Genomic DNA, 7318 nt, shown 5'->3' on the forward strand with positions numbered 1-7318 from the left:
TGGGATTTTGGCAAAATTATACCATTTTGCAGTAACTTTTTTTAAGTAAATCATCAATGCAATTGCCAATTTCACTTAAAAATTCATAGTTTGCTTGATTTGCTTCAATTGAATATATGCTTCAATTACAGGACTTTATGAGAATTAACTTACCCTAGAACTCCCACGATCTATTTAGATAGGCACGTGTTGTTGAAGATCTTAAGCTTTTCAAATGTGGGAAAAGAAATTTGAGAGAGAGAGAGAGAGACAGAGAGAGTTTATACACTTGAAAACTTAGCAGGTACATAGATTGCATGCAACATGCATGGTGGGTGATGGGTTTCTAATACCTATAATAATATAATGTGCAGTCTTATTCCATAACTAAAATGTTATAGCACATTTAAAACATTTTCTTTCTAATAATATTTGAAATGGTTATATCATATGAAGGTTGTCACCATATCATTTGAATCATGTTAGCCTTTATTTTTTATTTTTTAAATAATAGTTATAATAAGTGGGTAGGGGAATTTGTATCCTAATTCTCCTTATTGATAAATCAGCTTAGATAATACCACTGAACTAAAAATTGAATAATTACACAATAAATAAGGAAGAAGATTGAGAGATATGGTAGAGATAAATCTTAACTAGTTTATCTGCTTGACTAATACTACTTACCCATTCCATACAAGTAGAAAGATTCGAAAATCTTCTTTTGTAGAAAATTAGCCTTACATTGATCTAAGCCTATCTTATGCATTCATTATTGTAGTCTAAGCAAACCTTATTCATGATCCATTAACCTCTTGTAGTGAGGAGGCATTAGAAGCTTCATTTGCATTTCTATCTTCATGCTGCTTGGACTTGAGATCATCAAGGTACTGCTGATAGACATACGAAACAAAACCCCAAATAGCCAAAACCATGGAGATCACCTTTATTCCACCAATTTTGTCATGGAAAAAGATCACAGCTAGAACCGAAACAATAGGCAAACCCAAAACACTTATGGCATTGGAGAAGAAGGAAGACACCTCAAAAATCAAACCTACACAACCTATAGCAAAAACCTGCTACATTATAGCTGTCCTGCCTGTCCAGACCAAAGTCATGATATAGGACACTTTTCCTAGTTCAAACTCCTCCATCTCTGTGCTTAAACCTTTCTGCTCTCCACTAGCAAAAAGTCCCACCAAAGCACCTAAGGTTGCAACCAGAGACTGATAGACTATCATGTCCATGACCGCTGTAAATGTCTCCTTTTTTAGAACCTTTTTGAAGGCAAGCTATGTAAGTGAAAGCCCCAAACCATATCCAGCAGTTGCACCAACAGTGCATATTAACCCAATTACATACTTTCCTTTAGAAACTTTGGAGGAGTCTGAAGAAGGGTCTGTTTCAAAAACTAGAGAATTGACTATCAAAGGAGTGAACTTTTGTGAGTTAAGGATGAAGTCATGAAGGAGAAAAAAGCATTAAAGGCCAACTGTGATGCACAAATGAGAGAGTAAGTAGACACAGGAAGGTACATTAGCCCAGTTGAATTCAAGAAGCAAACTGCAACAACAAGTAGACCAAGTGACACATAAATTGATACAAGTACTAAGGTAGATGGTGGTTTAGAGTGGATAGTGGTGGCAGTACCGTTTGTTTTGAGATTTTTGAGTGATGGGATGAAATAGTAGGGAAGAAGGACAGGGAAGCCTATGAGTTGCACGACTGTTCCCAACCATTTTCTCTTTCCACCTTTGTCATAATATAATCTCCCCAAGAGTAATGATATTGACTGGCCAGAGAGGAGAAAGGGTATGTTCATGGTCATTCGGAGCCACCATCCATAATTTCTAGGCTGAGTGATTGTTGATTGGCCGGTGACATTTATATGCTCTGTTGTTGAGCTTGCTTCTTTGGCTTGAAGCTGAGCTGCTAAGATCATATTGAAAGGACAATTATAGTTGGAAAAACCTATCTTTGTGAGTTTAGCAAGTGTTAAAAAAAGTCATCTTTTATTATTATTATTATTATTTATTTTTAGTTTATTTTGATCCCTCTTCTAAAAGATAGCATATAGAATTATAGGTATACATAATGACCCTCACATAAAGGTGTGATCCACCATTATGTGAAATGGAAATTACATTATATCTTTTTTCTTTTTCTATTTAGAGTACTGCAACAAATAAATAATATCCAAAACGGTCCCAACGCACAAATTAATTGGCTTAATATCAGGATGTTTTTATATTTTTCAATTAATTTTGTGCAGGGTAAAACTTATATACAAAATTTTAAGTTTTAGGTTCTCTAATTGAATTTAAACACTATATATATAATTTAATACTCCTAAAAAATATAACACTATTTATATCTTATTGGTTAAAACAACTAAATATCTGAATTTTAATTGGAGAATCTAATGTAGTGTATCTAATTTTACAATTTTGTGTATGATCTGGTTCTTGAAAAGGTCTTTCATTCAAGCTTTAATAACACACTTTATTTTTTCTAACCAGAAATGACATACGGTTCTTGATTTCCCTCTCTATTTATTTTTTCTTTTTCTTAATAATGGTTAGAGAGTAGAGGTCTTATATGCATATAATAAGTTTCAAGCCATGGATGCCCACAGCAGGAATGGAACCAATATATCATCTTTGTGGGCCTAGAGTACGATTATTTTTTTCAACGTTTAATAATGAAAGTTATACAAATAATATTACGTTGTCATATCCTATATGGCACTTAATTCCAAATCTAAAAAACATAAAATGTTAGGGAAAAAGAATTTGAAAACCCAATATATATAAAACTATCTTTGAGAATAAACAAAAAATGATAAATTATTGATGACTATGACAAGAGAAAAATCTTATTTCTTTGAGAAAATGCAAAAACCAATCATTTTTATACAAAAATAGTGCATTCAATTAGGCTTTATCGAAAATACTTTATATTATATTTTACTCACCAGATAATTTTCAAATTATAATTTGTTATATGCTCTCTTTATAATATCATGATCCAAACATACAAACATATATAGTTATAATTTTTATCCTTATAGTTAAATTTAGTAATTCAACTAGAAAAAAAAAAAAAAAAAACATATTTGGATCAGTATATGCATTTTGTAGTCAAGAAAACAAAATTATTCATAAGAGCGATCCAAATAATATATATTTTTAAATTAATTTCAGAGCCCTTGTCTCAATCAGTATCGCAGGTAGATTGAAGACCTAGAGGAACTGGTAGTCTATTAACAAGTTAACAACACTTAATTAAGTTAATTGAAGGCTTCAAAATTGTAGCACCACATATATTTAGGTATCTATTAACTGAAAAGGTCTTTTAACCTATCCAAAAAAAAAAAAATTAAAAGGTTTTTTTATGATAGGGCTAAGATATTTGGTAATTTCCATTTTTGGGTTCTCTATGGGCCAAACTAGGGGTGTCAATTCGGGTTAGCATGTCGGGTTCGTGTCGTGTCAAGGTAGGGGTATTCGACTAAATGGCTCAACCCTAACCCAACCCATTTAATAATCGTGTCACGATTCTTCAACCCTAACCCGACCTGTTAATAAGGCAGGTTGACCTGACCCAACCCATTTGACACGCTTAATAAACGAGTTGTGTTGGATTGACACGAATGTAACACAACCCATTTCAACTGTATAATATTAAATATAATATCCATCTAGAAATATATTTTTTTTACATCCCAAAAGCAGTGCATATACTTCAAGTCTTTAACCCACATTCAAAATAATATAATTCAACAAAAATATAACATTCATCTAGAAATAAGCTCTTTATACTTCAAAAGAATTGCATACACTTCAACCTAAATTCAAAATAACATAGTCTAACAAAAATAAAATAACATAGTTCAACAAAAGTATAATATCCTTGGAACTCACCAAATGCTAAGTATCAATATTGAAAGAATTGGAGCAAATAGTAGACTAAAGTTTATAGAACAAAAACATTATGTAGAAAAAATTACTACAGAATTTTGAAACACAAGAAAACGGTTTTCTTTAATTCTAAAACTCACTAAACATATGAGAGAGAGAGAGAGAGAGAGAGAGAGAGAGAGAGAGAGAGAGAGAGAGAGAGAGAGAGAGAGAGAGCGAGTGAGCAATAACCAGTTTGAAACTTTGAGTTTGAGAATTGGGCATGAGACTATAAGATAATAGAGTGAATAGTACGGATGCAATAAAAATAAATAAAAATTAGATATTTATAAGATGGTTTAGAGATTTAGGGTTTGAAGGGCTTAGAGATCTAGGATTTTGTAAAGTTTCAATTTCCAATTATGTCCCTTGTAAGTTTTTGTAATTACTAACTTTTCTTTTTAAATTTAAAATATATGTTGGATATAAAAGATATTTGACAAATCTAAAATAAAATGAATATTTATTTGTTATACGAGTTAAACGGATTGTGTTAAGTAGGTCATTTTGAGTTGACACAAATAAATTGGCGTGTCAAGCGTGTCTATTATTACGGGTTATGCGGGTTGACCCGCTTATGACACGTTTGTTATCGTGTTGCTTTCGAGTCGACCTGTTTATAACCCAAACCCATTAAGGCCCAACGCTAACCCGCAAAAACCCGTGTTGGGTTCGTGTCGTGTTCACGGGTTGGGTTGAACATTAACACCCCTAGGCCAAACTTAATTTTTAAGAGAGAATTAGATATCATTTTTGGAAGGCTAAACTTCAAGTTTTAATTATATATATATATTTATATATATATATATATTATAAAATAATTTAACTATATAAATTGTTCAAAAAAAAATCCTTGGGGCCAGGACCATGATCCTCTTGACCTCAATATACTTCCCTCCCTGCCTAGGATGCTTCTTTACTTAGCATAGGTGGCATCTTCATCCCTATGAATATAGATTATAGGCATGCATAGTATATATATACCCATAATTACATCTTGGAGATATTGTATTACAGAAATGCGATTCTTCCTGATAGAATTCCATCAATATAGGAGAAAATAACCATATATTGTTCTTTAAGACATAAGGAATCCTTATGTCTTAAAGAACATCATCTTTGAAGAAATCATTATTAAGGATTTCTTCAAAGATGATGTATCATGTTCAAGTTCAACTATTTTACTGCTGGACAGTTCTTAAAATATCTATCAGTTACTATCATAGCAGAAGTACGTTCAGAATTGCAGAAACAAACTTCTCTACCCAGTGGCGACACCATGTTGGGTTCAGGGTGTTCCCAGGAACACCCTGACCTAAAAAAAAAAAAAAAAAAGGAACACCCTCAAAATTTTTATGACAAACAAATTTTGAACTAAAATCTTAAAAAAAAAAAAAAAAAATCATAACAGAAAATCTTAAAAAAAAAAAAAAATTAGTTACAGAGCAAGCCCAAAAAACAAAAAAGCCCAACATCAATCCTAAACAAAACCAACCCCAACCAGATTTTTAAATCAAAATATATTATTAACTAAATACCCAACAGGCCCAACCCAAATGTATTCTCAAAAAAAAGAAAAAAAAAAGGCCAACCAACCAAAACCCAATACAAATACGTGTCCGCCGATTAAAATCAGAAACCTAAAATCAGAAACTTACCTAACCTAAAATTAGAAACCACCTAAAGAAAGAAAACCTCAACAACGCCTTATGCCTCCACCTGAAACCTCCTTATCAAGCACATAGGTGTGACGCGGCGACAACACCTCCACCTGAAACTTGAGCAACTAAGCTTGGATCGGGCATTGGAGATTGGTTCGATCAGATCAGAGCTTGCGACGCCGATGCTTGGCCTCGAATCCTCCCTCGCCTCCGACACCTCGACGTGATGCCGCGGCTCGTGGCTGGCGGTGCCGCCCCTCAGGCCTCCCTCAAGGTATTTTACACTTTACTTCTCTCTCTTTTTCTCTCTTAATCCTTGGGTTTTGCTATGGAGTGGACTGTGCCACTGTGATCTGAGAGAGAGCTCTTATAATTATTCAAGTCTTTAGTCTTTAATGATTCTCTCTCTTTAGTCTTTAAGTCTTTACAATTATTCAATTTATTTGTCCCTTTTTTTTTTTTGACTTTATCCGTGTGTCATTGTGTTGGTGGTGTTGGTGAGTTTGTCTTTTAGTGTATTGTGATTTGTAAATTTATCTGATTGGCTCCTCTTGTGTGAATCTTGTCTACTGAGTGGGGGGTAGATGGAGCCATGGGGCCGTGTGGTGTAGGGTGAGATATTAAAAAAAAAAAAAAATAATGAAGCAACTAAACACCAATAATTAATAATTTAATTAAATAATACATTATAAAAGACAAACAAATTAAATTATGTTAGGCTAAACAACAATTAATAATTTTATAATTAATGAAACAACAATACAATAAATTATAGTTTATAAAAGACAAACAAATTAATAAAACAACTAAACAACAATAATTAATAATTTTATTAATATTTCAAATAAACTTATAGTTTATTGCACAGGTACCTTTGTTCATTTCTTTTCTTTTCATTTTTTTTTCCTTTTGAGGCTTTTTGGTGTAAAGAATGTAAATTTGTTTTAGTTTTAAGAACAAGTTTTTTTTTTTTTTTTTTTTAAAGCACAAACTTTATGCCGGCCAAATCCTGAATTTCGACCGGTATTTACCAAAATGTCCTGAAACACCCTAAATAGACCAAAATGACCCGAAATTTGTTCAAAGTGGAATAGGATAGGTTACTGTTCTGGTTTGTCCAGGAACACCCTGGACAAAATTCTTGGAGTTGCCACTGTCTCTACCAAAATCAAATTAAATCTCTCTCTATCTCTTGTAATTTTGACTACTAAAAGGCCAAGAGCCTTATAGTTTAATTGACACCTTTCCATGCACAAAGTACTTCATGGTTTAGAAGGAAAAGAGTTAAAGTTGTGGGATTATTTTGTAACTATCTTTAAAAAAAAAAAAAAAAAAAAAACATCTGAAAGACCACAAACAATAAACTTCTTGCTCTTTGGTAATAAATTTCTGAAAATATGACTTACTCATGATATGGAGCTGAAGTTCTTGAGCTTCTTTCATGTCAAAGTTAAATGAGTTCAAAGAAGTTTCAGAGAAATAGAGATGGAGAGAGAGTCTGTGTACACAATAAGTGAATCATGTACATATATAACTTGTATTCTGGCAGTAAATGAGAGTCGCAGTCCAATAAACAATTTTGTTGCATTATGGTCACCGTTTCTTCTTATCATTTGACAAATATTCAAGGGAGATCCAAGTGCATACAAGTTATTGGAGCAAAGCGGTGAGGAAATATTTGAAAGTATTAATTTTTTTTTTGTTGATGTCAAATTG

The 7318-nt window shown here is 32.5% G+C and overlaps 1 pseudogene; it reads right to left on the bottom strand.

Moving 5' to 3' along the window:
- Positions 1-619: 619 nt before the first annotated feature.
- On the bottom strand, positions 620-7071 carry LOC126726447 (probable purine permease 10; annotated as a pseudogene).
- Positions 7072-7318: the final 247 nt, after the last annotated feature.

The sequence above is a fragment of the Quercus robur genome, chromosome 5 (assembly GCF_932294415.1).
Source record: "Quercus robur chromosome 5, dhQueRobu3.1, whole genome shotgun sequence".
NCBI lineage: Eukaryota > Viridiplantae > Streptophyta > Magnoliopsida > Fagales > Fagaceae > Quercus > Quercus robur.